The sequence below is a fragment of the Terrapene carolina genome, unplaced genomic scaffold (genome assembly GCF_002925995.2).
Source record: "Terrapene carolina triunguis isolate 2854851 unplaced genomic scaffold, T_m_triunguis-2.0 Scaffold212, whole genome shotgun sequence".
NCBI classification, from domain to species: Eukaryota; Metazoa; Chordata; order Testudines; family Emydidae; genus Terrapene; species Terrapene triunguis.
Window position 1 is genome coordinate 2,071,227 of NW_020664563.1, and position 20,755 is coordinate 2,091,981.

Here is a 20,755-nt window from a genome sequence, read left to right on the forward strand (position 1 = left end):
AAGGGAACACTACTGAGGTAGCAGCAGGTGTAGTCCCTAAACTCCCATACCCGGTGCTCATAGGGAGGGACTTCCCAGGGTTTGGAAACTTACTCCCAGTAGGGGGATTGGAGAAAGATGGGGACCCTAAAATTGGTGAGGCATCCACAGCAGACTGTCAACCCCCAATCTTCTCTGAAATATCCCCAGATTTGTTCTCCACTCCCAGACAGGGTAGAAAGACAAAAAGGGAAAGAAGGGCAGCTAAGGCCTTGGGAACCCGAATACTGACCCAAAGCCAGAGGGTCGCTCTTGTAGGTAGGCGGACCCATGCAGCTGAAAAGGAGGCCACGCAGGAGGGAGAAGCACCTGAGTCTGACCCCCACCCTAATGCTTCTGAACCAGTAGAGGCAACAGAGACTGGGCCCCTAGATCTTGGGCAGATTAGCCCCGGGAGAGGAAATTTTGGATGGGACCAGGCAGAAGACCCAAGGTATGACAACATTAGGAAGGAGGTGACTGAAATAGATGGGGTCCCCGTGGAAGGGAAAACCCAGGGACCAGGACCCTACTTCATAATGAAGAAGGATCTCTTATACCGGGTTGCACCAGTACAGGGGCAGAAGGTACAGCAGATCCTAGTACCTCAAAAACACCAGAACGCTGTATTAAGTCTTGCTCATAGTCATCTTTTTGGGGGGCATTTGGGGGTAGAGAAGACCCTGGCATGAGTCCTATGACAGTTCTTGTGGCCCGGAGTACATGAAGAAGTGCAGAGGTACTGTGCCTCCTGCCCAGAGTGTCAGCTGCACAGTCCCCATCCCCACTTGAGGGCACCTTTAGTACCCCTTCCCATCATAGAGGTCCCCTTTGAGCGAATAGCCATGGACCTAGTGGGACCCCTGGAGAAGACGGCTCGGGGCCACCAATATATACTTGTTGTTTTGGACTATGCTACTCACTACCCAGAAGCCATCCCCCTGCGGAACACGGCCTCTAAAACTATAGCTAAAGAGCTGGTGGGGATCTTTGCCCGAATGGGGCTACCGAAGGAGATATTAACCGACCAAGGAACCCCATTTATGTCGAAGCTAATGAAGGACCTCTGTACGCTGCTCCATATACATACCCTGAGAACTTCGGTCTACCATCTGCAGACTGATGGGTTGGTAGAAAGGTTTAACCAAACCCTCAAGGCTACGATAAGGAAGGTGGTAAGTCAGAATGGGAAGGATTGGGACACCCTACTACCCTACCTTATGTTCGCTATCCGGGAGGTACCTCAGGCCTCAACTGGGTTTTCCCCCTTCTAGTTATTATACGGGCGTCACCCCCGTGGCATACTAGATATCGCCAAAGAGATCTGGGAAGAGGAACCCAATGAGGGGAGAAATATAATAGAGCAGGTAATGCAGATGCGAGACCGGATAGCCCGGGTTGCCCTTATTGTACGGGAACATTTGGAGAAGGCCCAGGAGGCCCAGCGAACCCATTACAATCGCCAGGCAAAAGTGCGACAGTTCCAACCAGGGGATCGGGTTATGGTGTTGGTACCCACAGCAGAAAGCAAGCTTCTGGCCCAATGGCAGGGGCCCTATGAGGTGGTTGAACCCGTGGGGGAAGTAACCTACAAGGTGCGGCAGCCAGGACGCAGAAAACAAGAACAGATTTATCACGTTAACCTTCTGAAACCCTGGCATGCACAAGAGGCATGCACAACGGTCCAAAAAGACCTAACCCAGGAAAACAAGCCTTCCAAACAGGTGAGAGTGTCTCCCGATTTAACACCAGACCAGAAGAATGAGGTGTCTGAGATGATCTTCCGGAACCAAGATGTGTTCTCGACAAAACCGGGTCGAACAACCGAGACATATCACCACATCGTCACGAACCCTGGGGCCAGAGTAACAATGAGGCCCTATCGGGTGCCAGCGGCAAAAAGGGAGGAAATAAAAGCAGAAGTAAAAAAAATGCTGGAGTTGGGGATCATCGAAGAATCCCACAGTCAGTGGTCCAGCCCAATTGTGCTGGTGCCCAAACCTGATGGCACCACAAGATTTTGCAACGACTTCCGGCGACTAAACGATGTATCCCAGTTCGACGCGTACCCCATACCTCGCATAGATGAGCTAGTGGACCGTCTGGGTAATGCCCGGTACTTGACTACCCTAGACTTGACAAAGGGGTACTGGCAGATTCCCCTTGCAGAAGACGCAAAGGAAAAGACTGCGTTCTCTACACCAGAGGGTCTTTTTCAATATACTGTCCTCCCTTTTGGACTACATGGGGCCCCAGCTACCTTCCAGCGCCTCATGGCCAAGCTATTACGCCCGCATAACAGTTATGCTGCTGCCTACTTGGACGATGTGGTCATTCATACCCCAGACTGGGAAACCCACCTGGAGAAGGTGGAGGCAGTCCTCGATACCTTCAGGCGAGCTGGCCTTACAGCAAACCCTGCCAAGTGCACTGTAGGGTTTACAGAGGCTAAATATCTTGGCTACATTGTGGGAAAAGGTTTGGTAAAACCCCAAGTGAACAAGTTAGAGGCCATCCAAAATTGGCCCCGACCAAGTCGCAAGAAACAAGTCCAGACGTTGCTAGGTGTGGTGGGGTATTACCGAAGATTTATCCCCCACTTTGCCACAAGGGCAAGCCCGCTGACAGACCTAGTGAAAGCCCGTGGACCTGATCTGGTGAGATGGTCTGACACAGCAGAGCAAGCATTCACAGACCTACAGGCTGCCCTCTGCAGTAACCCCGTACTGATAGCCCCTGATTTCACCAAGGAGTTTATCCTGCAGACGGATGCATCGGAAGTAGGGTTGGGGGCCGTTCTATCACAGATGGTCGGGGAGGAGGAACACCCAATTCTATACCTCAGTCGGAAACTCCTTCCAAGGGAACAAAAATATGCAGTGGTGGAGAGAGAATGCCTCGCTGTAAAATGGGCCATGGAAACATTGCGCTACTACCTGCTCGGGCACAGATTTGTCCTCGTGACCGACCATGCCCCTCTTCAATGGATGCAGCGGAACAAGGAGAAGAACACAAGGGTGACCAGATGGTTCTTATCCCTCCAACCTTTCCAGTTCCGTGTGCAACACAGAGCAGGGAGCTGTCACGGCAATGCCGATGGCTTGTCACGTGTGCACTGTCTGGCATCCCAAGCTGCCCAACCCCTTGGCATTGAGCAAGGGGGAGGGATATGTGACAGACCCATACCAGTGGGGTACAGGAGTCTGGTAGAGGGCAAATATACTGGTCACGGGATGAGTAGTTTTCTGTTCCCTGCGTGACCAGAGAAGGGGCTGCACTAGAGTAATCAGGAACCTGCTAGAACCAGTTAAGGCAGGCAGGCTAATCAGGACACCTGGAGCCAATTAAGAAGAAGCTGCTAGAATCAATTAAGGCAGGCTAATCAGGGAACCTGGGTTTTAAAAGGAGCTCACTTCAGTTTGTGGTGCGAGAGTGTGAGGAGCTGGGAGCAAGAGGTGCAAGGAGCTGAGAGGGAGAGGGTGTGCTGCTGGAGGACTGAGGAGCACAAGCATTATCAGACACCAGGAGGAAGGTCCTGTGGTGAGAATAAGGAAGGTGTTTGGAGGAGGCCATGGGGAAGTAGCCCAGGGAGTTGTAGCTGTCATGCAGCTGTTACAGGAGGCACTATAGACAGCTGCAATCCACAGGGCCCTGGGCTGGAACCCGGAGTAGAGGGCGGGCCCGGGTTCCCCCCAAACCTCCCAATTGACCTGGACTGTGGGTTCTTCCAGAGGGGAAGGTCTCTGGGCTGTTCCCCAACCCACATGGTGAATATCTGAGGCAAGAAAATCCGCCAATAAGCGCAGGACCACCAAGATAGAGGAGGAACTTTGTCACATAGCATAAATTGCAAAGCATATCTGGATGTCTCTAATTTCCTTGTGGAGTTTGGTTGCAATTCAAAGTCTTGCAAAATGCTGCTTCCAGTCGTTTGAAGTTTTGTTGTAGCCATGTTGGTCCCAGGATATGCTTCCACTCTGCCCATTCTGAAGGTCTGTGCAAGCTGAAGTTCTGAGCACTGAAGAGTAGCGCATTGATAGAGTGATGCTGCAGCCTTTGATGCTTTTTTTCTCCCTTCTTCTGCTTGCAATCTTTGTTGCCGCTTTCCTTCTGTTTCCCTCTGGCAGTTACATGTCAGAAGTAAAGGCAACCTACTAGATATGGACTGATTACAGAGCTTCCATTTCACAGAGATATAGGAGATGTGTTCTCTTTAAGACACTTTAATGTACTCCCAGGTATAGCTGCTGACTGCTCAGGTAAGGTGCATTACATATGGCGCCACTTCATGGTGAAATATTTTACAGGCATTACAGGCACTTCCCTCCAGCTTGGACTTAAGTGCTGAACTGAGAGGCATGGGGCTTAGGACACACCTTCGGCTTGGCATTTCCTATTTGATATCTTAGGTGGGGAGCTGCCAAGCATGCTGGCTCTTGTGCATCCCGTCCAGAGGCGCCCCCCCTCATTCGTTGTACAGGGAGCCTACGCACCAAACTCCGGATGTGAGAATCCCAGTGATTTTCTAGGTGCCTAATAGTGGGGGGTGGTAATGCTGAGAATCGCCAGGCCTGAGTTCCTGTGTGATTCTAGCCTGTAAACGCAAAATGCTTAAACTGCTGTTGGTATATAGTTTTAAGGGGGAGGAAATGCTCCTTCTGTCCCCACTCCTCCCTTCTCCTCAGCGGTTTCATACACCGTAGAGGGAGACCAGCTTGAAGCAAGTCTTTGGGAACAGAGAAGCTGCTTCCTTGGGCAAATGCCGATATCCAGATCTGAATGGGAAATACAACCTGCTCATAACCAGACTGGTGAACTGGGACCTCACTGCAGCCACTGTACAAATGAGGGAGCCCTGTTGAATGGTCTAGACAGAACCTATCTAAGTAGTGCAGAAGTGTTCCTTACATTATATTCCTCAGGGCACTGGCCTCTCTGGTCTTAGTTAAAATGACACAAGCAATGGGGATTTCATGACTTCACTGCAGTCTATTGCACAGCCAAATAACTCACAAATAGGACATTCCCCTCCTCTCCTCTCCCCCTGCCTCGGATTCAGCCTCCCTTTTCCTAAGCCATCACATCTAGGAGTCTCCCAGCTGGGATAGAAATCTGCTATCCTATCACAAAGCACAGAGGGAGGGCAGCAGGGTTAAAGGGAGTTCTCCAGATGCAGGCAGATGGCTTTGGGGCCATGTATAGAGTGTGTAGATTTCTCTGTTCAATTTAATCAGCTGCACAACTCATAGCACAACTGGCATCTACAAACCGCCTCCTCCCCAAAGGGCTGTGATTACAGCATATGGATGTCAGCTGGGCTTCCGCGGGTTAACTACATTTCCTTGGCAAAGGCATCTTCTCTCTGCAGCCTACTGTTTGCACGGTCACCACTGAGCTTAAAAATTTCCTAGATCTTGCTACTTATTTTATGCATCATTCTTCTTCATTGCCGCCACCACCACCAGCCAGTCCCTGATCGAACCATTTTTAGTGCATAGCAGTGGTTCTCAAAGGGAAATAGTGAGAAATCCTGCAGTCTGGGTATGACATTCCTGAGATGCTTTCAAATGACCATTAGAAGGAAGGAAAAGGCTTTGATATTTTTTTTATATTAAAATAAAAATTCACCCAGGAGGTTTAAAAAAATCAAGTTTCATGTGGGTCAGGAAAATCTTACTTCTCTGTGTGAGCTGGGAAAAGTGCAATGAGCCAGGCACAACTGGGGTATTAGCCCTAGGGTCAGCCTGTCACCCTTTGGAATTCGTTCCCCTGCCTAGTGCATATTCCCCAGTAGACGCACTAACAGCATCTGTTGCTTTACCTAGTTGCATATTGAGGGACCCCAGTGCCTCCTCATCAGGCACACTGCCCTGGGGAGAAGTCAGCTCATTTGCTTGTTAGGGAAAACAAATCTCATGCTTCAGGGGATTAGCAGAGGCTGCAGGGATCGGGAAGGGATTGTCTCCACTTCCAAATGCAATGCAAACTTGGCCAGGTGAATTGTGGGGTTTAATTACCTTACTCTGAAGCACCATATATGGTGGACCAGTGCCCTGAGCCACTGTGGCAGGAGGCAGGATATCCAAGGAGATGGATCAGTGGCTTGATTTAGCCAACCCTATATGGAACATAGGCAGACGAGAGGAGATAGCCTTCCGTGCTCCCAGGCTGACCACACCCCAGCACCCAGAGCTGGGACCAGTAAGGAAACAAGCCCAGCTACAAACAAAGGAGAGCAGAGTGCCCCCTTGTGTCTGGACATAAAGTTGCCAGTATCTTCAGCGCCTCCTGCTGTCTGCCTGCCTCTGGCTCCAGGTCTTGTGTGACTCAGCCCTCTGGCCAAAGTACAAAGTTCAAAGCCCTTCCAGAGTATCAAGAACAAGCCTACAAGGAAAGAAGAAATGGGACTGCTAAGCACTGAGGGTAGGATGGAGTTAAAGACAATCTAGGCATTGCCCAGCACCTAAACTAACACTTGGCCTCAGTTTTCAATAAGGTGAATGAAGAGTTAAGGGGCAGTGGCAGGGTGTCTAGTGGAAATGGGGATATGGAAACAGAAATGACATCTGAGGTGGAAGTCAAACCCAAACAACTTAATGGGACTAAATCGGGGGCCCAGATAATGTCCATCCCTGAATATTAAAGGAACCAGCACATGAAATGTCAAGACCAATAGCAATGATTTTTAATGAATCTCTAAACTTGGGGGTTGTACCACATGACTGGAGAATTGATAACATAGTACCTATTTTTAAGAAAGGGGAAAAGTGATCTGGGAAACTACAGGCCTGTTAGTTTGACCTCAATTGTATGCAAGGTCTTTGAACAATTTTTTAAAGAGAAAGTAGTTAAGGACATTGGGGTAAACGGTAATTGGGATAAACTATAACATTGTTTTACAAAAGGTAGATCATGCCAGAGCAACCTGATCTCCTTCTTTGATAAGAGAACTGATTTTTTGGACAAAGGAAATGCCATAGAGGTAATCAGTATGGCATTTGATACAATTCCTCATGGGAAATTAGTTAAATTGAAGAAGATGAGGATTAATATGACAATTGAAAGGTAGATAAGGAACTGGTTAAAGGGAAAACTACAGTGAGTCATACTGAAAGATGAACTGTCAGACTGGAGGGAGGTTACTAGTAGAGTTCCTCAGGGATCGGTCTTGGGACCAATCTTATTTAATATAGAATCATAGAATATCAGGGTTGGAAGGGACCTCAGGAGGTCATCTAGTCCAACCCCCTGCTCAAAGCAGGACCAATTCCCAACTAAATCATCCCAGCCAGGGCTTTGTCAAGCCTGACCTTAAAAACCTCTAAGGAAGGAGATTCCACCACCTCCCTAGGTAACCCATTCCAGTGCTTCACCACCCTCCTAGTGAAAAAGATTTTCCTAATATCCAACCTAAACCTCCCCAAAATTAATGGAGATATCCTTTCTCCTTGAACTGGAAGGGACCTTGGTCATTGAGTCCAGCCCCCTACCTTCACTAGCAGGACCAAGTACTGATTTTGCCCCAGATCCCTAAGTGGCCCCCTCAAGGACTGAACTTATAACCCTGGGTTTAGGAGGCCAATGCTCAAACCACTGAGCTATCCCTCATTAAAGATCTTTGCACAAAAAGTGGGAGTGTGCTAATAAAATTTGTGGATGACACAAAGTTCGGAGGTATTGTCAATATGAAGGAGGACCAGAATATCATACACACAGATCTGGACAACCTTGTAAACTAGAGTAATAGAAATGGGATGAAATTTAATAGAGCAAAGTGCAAGGTCATGCACTTAGGGACTAACAACAAGAATTTTTATTATAAACTGGGGATGTATCAGTTGGAAGTGACAGAGGAGGAAGACCTGCATGTATTGGTAATTCACAGGATGACTATGAGCCACCAATGTGATGAGGCTGTGAAAAAGGCTAATACAATCCTAGGATGCATCAGGCAAGGCATTTCCCATAGAGACAGGAAACTGTTGGTACCAATATACAAGGCACTGCTGAGACCTCATCTGGAATACTGTGTACAGTTCTAGTCTCCCATGTTTAAAAAAGATGGATTCAAACTGGAACAGGTGCAGAGAAGGGCTCCTAGGATGCTCTGAAGAATGGAAAACTTACTTTCTGAGAGGAGACTCAAAGAGCTTGGCTTTTTTAGCCTAACCAAAAGAAGGCTGGGGGGAGATGTGATTGCTCTCTATAAATGCATCAGAGGAATAAATACCAGAGAGGATGAGGAGTTATTTAAGTTAAATGCCAACATGATCACAAGAATAAATGGATATAAACTGGCTGTGAGGTTGCACTCCATATTCTTTATGGAAATATGCTTATGATATGAATATGACATAACTGAGATATACTTTATGCAAGATGGGTCTTGTAAGGTATCATTGGAAAGGTTATGATTTACTGAATGTGATTATCCAATTTGTATGCATGTATCATTTATGTATCTAAAGTTAGGAATATGGACTATGTAACAATTACAACTGGGTGTGCATTGGGAAGACACCCACCAGACGACAGGCCATCAGATTTGACGGGCCATCAGGAAGGAACAACAAGACCATGAAGATACTAATCTCTCTCCCTCCTGGGAGGCATGTGGAGACATTAACTGTGACACTACTAGGTCAGGTGATCTTGGCACCTGATACTAAACATTATCTGGGACTTCTTGTAACTTTCCACTGAAAGGAAAGGGGAGTCAAGTTTGGGAAACAAAGGATTCCCGCCTTATGTAAATCTTATTTAAGGGTGGGGAGGAAGGCAAACGGGACTTCTCCTCTTCATGGCCTGTCTGCCCAAGAAGAAAGACTGCAAAAGACACCGGAAGGGAAGGCAAGGGGGGAGTCCAGACTGAGACAGTGGTCCAGTCTGAAAAGGAATATAACTGGAACTCTAAACCACAGAAACTTTGCAACCTGCCTAAAATAACATTTAGGGTAAGAAATTACATTTTGTAACCTGTTTCTTAAGTGTATTGAGCTTAGCTTGTGTATTTTGTTTTATTTGCTCAGTAGTCTGATTTGTTCTGTCTGTTATCTCTTATATGCACTTAAAATCCACATTTTGTAGTTAATAAACTTATTTCTTGTTTATAATATAACCCAATTTGTGCAATTTATAATTGGGGGGGGATAAGAGGCTAAGCATACCTTCCTCCACATTGAGGGAGGAGGTGGATTTCATAAAATACCTTTGGGTCTGCACTCCAATGCAGGTGGACACCTGAGTGCTGGGGCAAGTCCCTTAAGAAGAGCCTTCCCAGAACTGATCTCAGGGTCTGTTTCATTCTGCAGTTGGGTGTGGCCCAGCCTGTGTGTGTGCTGGAAGAGGCTTAATAGCTTGGCTCAGCAAGACAGGTAAAAAGGGTGCCCAGGCTGGCATAATAGGCGGGCTCGGTGGTATCTCAGCACATCAGGTGGCGTCCTAAGAGGGGCAACCAGTCACACTGGCCATCAAAAGGTTAGGCTTGAAATTAGATGAAGGAATCAGAGGAGTGAAGTTCTGGAATTGCCTTCCAAGGGGAGCATTGGGGGCAAAACCCCTAACTGGCTTCAAGACTGAGCTTGATAAGTTTATGGAGGGGATGGTATGATTGGCATGTAGCTAATAGCAAATATCCCCCAACACCCAGGGGGACACTAGATGGGGAGGGCTCTGAGTTGCTACAGAGAATTTTTTCCCACATGGCTGGCTACAGGGCCTTGCTGAAATGCTCTGACCACCATATGGGGGGTCAAGAAGGAATTCTCCCTCAAGTCAAATTGGCAGAGGCCCTGGGGTTTTTCACCTTCCTCTGCAGCATGAGACATGGGTCATTTGCAGATCTAAGCCAGTGTAAATGGTGTATTCTCTGTAGGGTTACCATCCGTCCATATTTCCCCGGACATGTCCAGCTTTTGTGTCTTTAAATAGCTGTCCGGGAGGAATTGGTAACAAGGTTAAAAGGTCTGGGATTTTTCTCCCTCCCTTCCATGCAGAGTGCGGTGTAGCTGATTGGGCGGCTGGGCCTGATTGAGCCACTCCCATTGGCCTCCAGCAGCCAGAGCCCCTCCCGTGCTCCCCCCCTGCTGCCTGCAGCCCGGTGTAATGACACAAACAGCCCCACCGGCAGCGTGTTTTGCCTACACGTGGAGCCAGCATCTGACTGGCATGGGCATGGTAAGGGGAGTCCGGGGGGTAGTCAGGGAACAAGGGGAGGGTTGGATGGGCCTGTCTGGGGGTGGGGGTGTGAATATGAGGTGGGGGGGGGGCGGGTTATATTCTTTTGTGGTGCCCAAGCTCCAGCAATATCCAGGGCCGGGGGCCCTGCTCCAGCAATATTTGGAGCTGGGTCTCTCCCCCAGCCCTGCCTGGAGCGGGCCCCGGCCTCCACCTGCCACCCACCCCCTCCATGCGTCCCCCCCCACAGGTCCCCCGTCCCAGCGCTCCCCTCTCCCGTGCCTGCTTGTGCTGCCGGAGTAGCACATTCCTACGCCCTCCCGGCAGCAACTGCTGTCTGCTGCCCCAGGGTCCTAGTGCCCCCCATCCACTAATGGCAAGGCAGGCTGCCCTTACCCTGCCCTTCCACCCTAGCCCTGAGCCTCTCCAATGCCCCAAACCCCTCATCCCCAGCCCCAGCCCTCATCCCCCCACACCCTAATCCTCTGCCCCAGTCCTGAGCCCCCTCCTGCATCATGAACCCCTCATCCTCAGTCCCAACCCTCATCCCCCCGCACCCTAATCCTCTGCCCCAGCCCTGAGCCCCCTCCTGCATCATGAACCCCCATCCTCAGACCCTCAGCCCTCACCCCTGCACCCCCTCCTATCCCCAAACTCCCCCCCAAAGCCTCCCTCCCCTCCCTTTGCACCTCCTCCCACCCCCACACTCCCTCCCAGAGCCTGCACTCCTCACCCCCTCCTGCACACCCACCCCCTGCCCCAGCCCAGAGCCTGCACCCAGTACCCAAACTCTATCCCAGAGCCTGCACCCTGCACCCCTCCTGCACCCTAATCCCCAGCCCAGGACCTGCACCCCAGACCTCCTCCCCCCACCCAACCCCCCTCCCAGAGCCTTAGGCAGATGGGGGGGGGGCGGGTTCTGGGCACCACCAAAATTTCTACAAACCTGCCATCCATGTGTGGATAAGGGTCGGGGCAGTCAGGGGACAGATAGGGTCCTAGGGGGGCAGTTAGGGTGGGGGGTTCTCAGGAGGGGGCAGTCAGGGGACAAGCAGCGGGGGGGTTGGGGGTTCTGAGGGGGGCAGTCAGGGGGTGGGAAGTGGGAGGGAGTGGATGGGGGCAGGGCAGGGCTAGGGTGGGGCTCCCCCCCCCAGTATCCTCTTTTTTGATTGTGGAAATATGGTAACCCTAATTCTCTGTAACTCCACCGCCTCTGGCTAGGAATCAGGTAGCTACTTACCTCCTCAGGTGCAGAGCATAACTACTTGATTGCAGTCACTAGCCTTGCAGGGGATGGGGATTAAGCCCCTTCACAGGCCTTAAGTGACTGTTATTCAATGTTACTGTGTTATGTGAAGCTGGTCAAAAATTTGAATTCGAAAATATTTTGTTGAAAAATGGATTCCCCCCCGCCCCCCAAAAATATAAGATTTCTCCATGTTTGTATCTTTGACATTATTCATTTTCTCCAATTAAAAAAAAACACTGTGGGGACTTACACGTGAGTGTTTTTTGCTCACCCACCCCCCACCTCCCTTTTCAGTGGCAAAAATCAAGAAGGGAAAAATGAGGGGAGAAATATAAAAGAGGTGGGGAGGAAAAAAATGAAAGAAATAAAAGAAAAACAAAACTCCTGAAAATGGAACATTTTCTATAAACATTTTTCACAAAAATATTCAAAGAAATAATTTTGTTTTCAAATTCTGGAAAATCAACATTTTGAAATTTTTCATGGAAGATATAAGTGTTTGCGTAACTGTCTATAACACTCATGACCCACACTGGGAAGCTCACTGGTAAAATGCTTTTGCATCACCATCCAAAAAACACTGCTAGGTGCTGAGCTGCTTACTCCTCAATCTACTCATTCACAGAGACTGACAGCTCAAAGTCTGTCAAGCACTCACAGATTCTAGTCTCATCTGCATGTTCATAAATTTCTTCTAAAGAAAAAGTGCTTTTGCCATCATGAAGGTTCTGCCAACAATTATAATGCTCACTTACAGAAGTCACAGGATTTATTGGGACATTGCAGGTAGCAAGACTAAAACTTCCTACCAAGGCCCACCCCCAGATCAAGACGACGTAATATCAAAACAAGACAAGAAAGATAAAGACACCTCCTGATCATTACAACATTTCCATTTTGCGAACAGCTCTAGCATTGTGGTGTAGCTTCAGCTTTTGGCATGTGATGAGCCCTGTTTACACCCTAAAAATATATTTGCAAATATTTTGCAGGTATTTTCAAGACTCCTGCCCAGTGAATTCAGAATCAGATCCATTTGCTATCAGCTTTCCTTTAGAGCATCCCAAGCAATGCATTGGAGATTTCTGGATTTAGATATACAAACCTACAGATTAGGTGACAAGCACAAAATAAATGCACAGCATGAAGATCTGCTGCTAACTCAATGATGGTTTGCACGAATGAGTCCATAGGAGCAAATTCTATCAAGAACCATCAGGCTGTGAGCTAGACTATGATCCAATGGAATACTGACCTTGATTATCAGGGAGAATATTGTCACTTGGCTGGCCTTAGACAAGCTTTTCTTGTCAGATGGTCACATTTGCAGACTGTACTGAATTGGGAAGAGTTACAAATAGCATTTAATATACAGGAGCAATAGGAAAGGATGTTCATGGACAGAAAAACTACTTGAAGGTGATTTGGAGAGATGGAAGTTAACATACCTGGGGGAAATTAATCTGTAATGCAAATATTCAAAAGCAAGGAGGAACTGGGAACACAGTAATGCTAAAAGGCATTAAGGAGTGATAGTGGGCAGTGAATTAGACAGGAGTTTGCAATGTGATGGAAAAAAAGCCAACACCTAGAACTGCTCATACAAAGCAGGGAGTTATTATAAAACACCTTCTCTTCGGGGATCCCTGAGACTCCACTCAGAATACTGCATTCTGTCTGGGCACCTCTTCAACTGAAACAATTTCTGAATATATGTAGGATGTAAATACCAAAGGAGAGGAAGAGTTTAGCAGATTTGCAAGGAGGTATAGCTAGGCCTAAGGAGTGGAAAAGGGAGGCTGAACACCACCACAAACGTTGACAGTCAGCAATATTAGGCTCTGGCAATATCTCCCCAGGGAAGCTGGAATAAAAACTGCAGCACAGGGAAGGAACTCCAATGTTTTATTTTATTTTATTTCATTTACAGATTGTGCTCTGTTTCCTCCACTAACCCCTTTGCCACACTCTCTGCTCTATTTATGTGCACCTGCTTCCCAGTCAAGCCAAACATCTGCAGCAGCTTTAGTTTCAGCTGACTGCGCTGCAGATATCAGAACACTCCTCTACATTTTCCATAGCCTACTGAGAAGGGGCCAGTGTTGGTATGCTGAGCACATGCCAACTTCCTAGTGGCATTCCCCAAGTTCTTAAGCCTCTCCCAATCACATTATTGGGGCACTCCACCTGTTTAAGCCCACACTGCTCAGCATCTGGATACTGCTGTTTCACTAAACTACAGTGCACCGAGTCATGCTTAACTAGCAGAGGCCAACTATGACAGAGGGGAAGTTGGGATTTATGATTAAGGCACTAAACTGGGAATCAAGAGCTCTGGCTCTGTCACAGACTGTGTGGCCTGGATCAACTCAGTAATGCTTCTGCCCCCTATCTGTAAAATGGAGACGATAATCTTTCCTTTCTCCAGCTGGCATTTTAGATTGTAAGCACTCTGGGGCAGGGGTCCTCTTTCGCATCTCTACACTGCAATCAGGAGGTGTGTCTACAGCACATGTAGGCATGCCTGAGCTAACTTGGATTACACCAACGTGCTAGAAATAGCAGTGCAGCCACAGTGGCACAGGCTGTGACATGGGCTTGTCACCCAAGTACATACCTAGTCTTTTGGGTGGGTCTGTATTTGAGCCACTAGCCTGTGCTGTCAGGACTACACTGCTATTTATAACTTGGGTATTATGAGAAAGGAGCATCTGCTTTTCCTTCTCTGCACCATTTATTATTTTATACTTTACCATGTGTCTCCTCTCAAAATTAAGTAGTCCCACTCTGACTCTCATCTAGCTATTTTTGTTGCCCTTCTCTGGGCCCTTTCTATTTCTGCTATACCTCTGCCAAACAGGGGTGACCAGAACTGAATACAGCCTTCAAGGTACGATTGAATTTATATAATGACATTATAACGGTTGCAGTATCACGATCTATGACATTCTTTATATACAATATCATGTTTATTTGTTGCTTGGACAGATGCTGCATATTGAGCACATGACTTCTGTGAGCTCTCTACAGTGATGCCCTGGTCTATTTCATGCCTACTTCCAGGTAGCTTAGAATTCAGCAATGTGTATGGGAAGTTCTAACTACTCCTCTCAGTGCACATGACATTACCTGTGTTAGCACTGAATTTTATCCATACTATTGTGCTGCCCTCAACCACCTCACAAAGTTAGGGGGCAGAGTTAAGGTTGTACTTTGGGATTTCCAAACTACTCTTTGCCCAACTATGTAACCTTGACTTTGCATTAACATTGTTGGTTCTTCAGTCCGTTCTGGAAATACGCCTACTTATCAGTCCCTATCTTGTGTTCTGCTTGCATTGCTAAATTCCTAAACTAATGCACACACTCATCAGTAGCATATTCATATACAATTAATATAGAATTGACTATTCATTCAAAGGTTTCAACTCATTCACTTTTACTATGTTCTTTTTTATGACTATTCTAGCAAATGGCATTGATTCTCCTCACCTGCACTGATGTAAATCAGGAATCACTCCACTGATTTCAGTGTAGTTGCACCAGGATAAAACTGGTGTAAGCAAGAAGAATATAAGACCCCTTGGGTTTACTGGAAAGAACATTAGTTTAACCATAAATATTTAAGCGAATATTGCAGATTACTCATGTAAGTGAATTCTAAATATGTACTCCTGGGTATTTGCACTGAGACTCTGAGTCTAAGAATTATTCATCCAGTCAGAAAACAGAAACTTGTCATGTGACCCTGTATTCAATCAAAACAGTTCATAATTTGAATATCAAACATTTGCAAAGAGCTTGCAAATGAACTAAAACCAAGAATTTATTTATTGACATTTGAAATGTTGATCATCAAATGTGTTTAAGAAAAAACATGATCTGTTTATAGTGGAAAAGAAGCAAAATCCACTGACTAAATGATTCATCAGTAGGAATTATTTGTCCAGACCAAACTGTAACTAAGAGTGCAGCACAGAAAAAAATAGTATCAATGTTTCTTTCTTCAGAGAAGTCCATAGGACTCCATATCACCCATCTCTTTTGTCTTGTTTTGGTTTGTGTTTCCCGGACTAACAGGTTTTAGGTGGGAAGGCTATGACAGATACAGAGGCAGCAGTGGAAGACACAATGAAGATGACTGGATGTGGAAGCTGCAGCATGTACATGATTCTGGAGGGGGTATCTGAAAAGAGTTTTGTCTGCATGAAGTGCCACCTGATAGAGCTGATGGAAGAAAAGATCCGAGGATTGGAGATGCAGGTGGAAAGTCTGGTTGAGTTTAGAAGGGGTTCGATCAGATGATGGAGCAAAGACATGAGGAGGCTGAAGGGAAAAGCTCAGACTTGCAGATGGAAGCAGGACCAGAGAACTCTGAGGGGAGACTGCTGGGTGAGGAAAGTGGACAGTGCAAGCAGGCAGAGGAAAAGATGGGCTAGTGAAGGAGAAATAGAGCTCAGGAACAGGTTTGCAGAGTTGGAAAATGAAGAAGGGGCACAGCAGGTGGTCGCTGAAGGTGAGAGGGCAAGGAAGAAGAGAAGAGCAGCTAGTCCTATAGGAAGAGGGGAAGAGTCAATGGAGAAAACAACACCAAATATGAGCCCCGGGAGGATATGGGATGGGTTGCAGAGGATTGCAAGGGACAGTAGGAATTGAGAGGATTTACATCCAGAGGGAACAGGGGATAGACTGGAGAATCACACCATCACCAGGAAAAGGCAGGTCTATGTGACTGGGGACTCCTTACTGAGAAGAATAGATAGGCCTGTAACTAGAGCTGAAGGGTGTGCTGTCTGCCGGGTGCAAAGATACGGGATGTTGAAATGAGGCTGAAGAGGATCCTAACGTGAGCGGGAAAGAATCTGCTGATTGTCCTTCATGTGGGAACAAATGATACGGCTAGATTCTCGCTGGAATGTATCAAGGAAGACTATGACAGGCTGGGAAAGACGCTTAAGGAAATCGAGGCTCAGGTGATCTTCAGTGGGATTCTGCCTGTTCCTAGAGAAGGGCAACAAAAGTGTGACAAGATTATGGCAAGCAACAGATGGCTCAGGCAGTGGTGCTATAAGGAGGGCTCTGGGATGTATGGCCACTGGGAAGCATTCACGGACAGAGGACTGTTCTCTCGGGATGGACTTCACCTGAGTAAGGAGGGAAATAGACTTCTAGGATGGAGGCTGGCACAACCGATTAAGAGAGCTTTAAACTAGGAATTTGGGGGAGATGACTGGGAGACGTCCAGGTAATCTCCACGCCGGAATTTAACATTGAGAGGGAAGAAAACGAAGTAAGAAAGTATACAGCTGTGGGTATGAGAATGGACATAAGGAGGAAGGGTAGTGTAGATACCAGTCTAATAGGTGATACTGGTGGTAGAATGTCTGTGCCTAATTGGGTAAAGAATATCAGTGAAGCCAAACGGCAAAAATTAAGATGTTTGTACACTAATGTGAGGAGCCTAGGTAACACAATGGAGGAACTAGAGCTACTGGTGCAGGAAGTGAAACCAGATATTATAAGGATAACAGAAACATGGTGGAATAGTAGTCATGACTGGAGTACAGGTATTGAAGGGTATGTGCTGTTTAGGAAAGTCAGAAATAAAGGCAAAGGTGGTGGAGTAGCATTGTATATCAATGATGAGGTAGACTGTAAAGAAATAAGAAGTGATGGAATGGATAAGACAGAGTCTGTCTGGGAAAAAATCACATTGGGAAGAAAGCTACTAGAGCCTCCCCTGGGATAGTGCTTGGGATGTGTTACAGACCACCGGGCTCCGATTTGGATATGGATGGAGACTTCTTTAATGTTTTTAATGAAGTAAACACTAATGGGAATTGTGTGATCATGGGAGACTTTAACTTCCCAGATATAGACTGGAGGACAAGTGCTAGCAATAATAATAGGGCTCAGAGTTTTCTGGATGTGATAGCTGATGGATTCCTTCACCAAGTAGTTCAAGAACCAACAAGAAGGGATGTCATTTTAGATTTGGTTTTGGTGAGTAGTGAGGACCTCATAGAAGAAATGGTTGTAGGGGACAATTTTGGTTCAAGTGATCATGAGCTAATTCAGTTCAAACTAGATGGAAGGATAAACAAAAATAGATCTGGGACCAGGGTTTTTGATTTCAAAAAGGCTAACTTTAAAGAATTAAGGAAATTAGTTAGGGAAGTGGATTGGACTGAAAAACTCATGGATCTAAAGGCGGAGGAGGCCTGGAATTACTTCAAGTCAAAGTTGCACAAACTATCAGAAGCCTGCATCCTAAGAAAGGGGAAAAAATTCATAGGCAGGAGTTGTAGACCAAGCTGGATGAGCAAGCATCTTAGAGAGGTGATTAAGAAAAAGCAGAAAGCCTACAAGGAGAGGAAGATGGGAGGGATCAGCAAGGAAAGCTACCTTATTGAGGTCAGAACATGTAGGAATAAAGTGAGAAAGGCCAAAAGCCATGTAGAGTTGGACCTTGCAAAGGGAATTAAAACCAATTGTAAAAGATTCTATAGCCATATAAATAAGAAGAAAACAAAGAAAGAAGAAGTGGGTCTGCTAAATACTGAGGATGGATTTGAGGTTAAGGATAATCTAGGCATGGCCCAATAGCTAAACAAATACTTTGCCTCAGTCTTTAATGAGGCTAATGAGGAGCTTAGAGATAATGGTAGGATGACAAATGGGAATGAGGATATGGAGGTAGATATTACCACATCCAAGGTAGAAGCCAAACTCGAACAGCTTAATGGGACTAAATTGGGGGGCCCAGATAATTTTCATCCAAGAATATTAAAGGAACTGGCACATGAAATTGCAAGCCCATTAGCAAGAATTTTTAATGAATCTGTAAACTCAGGGGTTGTACCGTATGACCGGAGAATTGCTAACATAGTTCCTATTTTTAAGAAAGGGAAAAAATGTGATCCGGGTAACTATAGGCCTGTTAGTTTGACATCTGTAATATGCAAGGTCTTGGAAAAACTTTTGAAGGAGAAAGTAGTTAAGGACATTGAGGTCAATGGTAATTGGGACAAAATACAACATGGTTTTACAAAAGGTAGATAGTGCCAAATCAACCTGATCTCCTTCTTTGAGAAGGTAACAGATTTTTTAGACAAAGGAAACACAGTGGATCTAATTTACCTCAGTTTCAGTAAGGCATTTGATACGATTCCACATAGGGAGTTATTAGATAAATTGGAAAAGATGGGGATCAATATGAAAATTGAAAGGTGGATAAGTAACTGGTTAAAGGGGAGACTACAACGGGTCACACTGAAAGGTGAACTGTCAGGCTGGAAGGAGGTTACTCGTGGAGGTCCTCAGGGATCGGTTTTGGGACCAATCTTATTTAATCTTTTCATTACTGACCTTGGCACAAAAAGTGGGAATGTGCTAATAAAGCCCACGAAAGCTTATGCTCTAATAAATTTGTTAGTCTCTAAGGTGCCACAAGTACTCCTGTTCTTTTTGCGGATACAGACTAACACGGCTGCTACTCTGAAACCTAATAAAGTTTGTGGATGACACAAAGCTAGGAAGTATTGCCAATACAGAGAAGGACCGGGATATGATACAGGAATATCTGGATGACCTTGTAAACTGGAGTAATAGTAATAGGATGAAATTTAATAGTGAAAAGTGCAAGGTCATGCATTTAGGGATTAATAACAAGAATTTTTGTTATAAGCTGGGGACACATCAGTTGGAAGTAACAGAGGAGAAGGATCTCGGAGTATTGGTTGATCATGGGATGACTATAAGCTATCATAGGTGGGATGGATAGCTCAGTGGTTTGAGCATTGGCCTCCTAAACCTAGGATTGTGAGTTCAACCATTGAGGGGGCCATTTAGGGATCTGGGGCAAAAATCAGTCCTTGGTCCTGCTAGTGAAGGCAGGGGGCTGGACTCAATGACCTTTTGGGGTCCCTTCCAGTTCTATGAGATAGGTATATCTCCATATATTTTTTTTATTTTTTATTTTTTTATTATGTGATATGGCCATTAAAAAAGCTAATGTGGTCTTGGGATGCATTAGGCGAGGTATTTCCAGTAAAGATAAGGAGGTGTTAGTACCATTATACAAGGCACTGGTGAGACCTCATCTGGAATATTGTGTGCAGTTCTGGTCTCCCATGCTTAAGAAGGATGAATTCAAACTGAAACAGGTACAGAGAAGGGCTACTAGGATGATCTGAAGAATGGAAAACCTGTCTTATGAAAGGAGACTCAAAGAACTTGGCTTGTTTAGCCTAACCAAAAGAAGGCTGAGGGGAGATATGATTGCTCTTTATAAATATATCAGAGGAATAAATATCAGGGAGGGAGAGGAGTTATTTAAGCTCAGTACCAATGTGAACACAAGAACAAATGGATATAAACTAGACATTAGGAAGTTTAGACTTGAAATTAGACAAAGGTTTCTAACCATTAGAGGAGTGAAGTTCTGGAACAGCCTTCCAAGGGGAGTAGTAGGGTCAAAAGACATATCTGGCTTCAAGACTAAGCTTGATAAGTTTATGAAGGGGTTGGTATGATGGAATAGCCTAATTTTGGCAATTAATTTATCTTTGATTATTAGCAGTAAATATGCCCAATGGCCTGTGATGGGATGTTAGATGGGGTGGGATCTGAGCTACTACAGAGAATTCTTTCCTGGGTGCTGGCTGGTGAGTCTTGCCCACATGCTCAGGGTTTAGCTGATCGCCATATTTGGGGTCGGGAAGGAATTTTCCTCCAGGGCAGATTGGCAGAGGCCCTGGAGGTTTTTCGCCTTCCTCTGCAGTGTGGGGCACAGGTCACTTGCTGTAGGATTCTCTGCACCTTGAGGTCTTTAAACCACGATTTGAGGACTTCAATAAGACATAGGTGGGTGAGATTCTGTGGCCTGCATTGTGCAGGTCAGACTAGATGATCATAATGGTCCCTTCTGACCCTAAAGTCTATGAGTCTATGAGTATATAAATAGGGCTTTTTTTAGGTTTATTAATTTCATTTTTGACAGTGTTTTTTTAGCAATTTGAGTTTATGCAGAATCCAAAAATCAGGGGCAAGGGTTGGGCTTTTTCCTTGTATATACCGTAATAAGTACACCTCTACCCCGATATAACGCTATCCTTGGGAGCCAAAAAATCTTACCGCATTATAGGTGAAACCGCGTTATATTGAACTTGCTTTGATCCACCGGTGTGCGCAGCCCTGCCCCCCCAGAGCACTGCTTTATTGCGTTATATCCGAATTTGTGTTATATCGGGTCGTGTTATATCAGGTGTGACAAAGTTCCTCCTCTATCTTGGTGGGTCCTGCGCTTATTGGC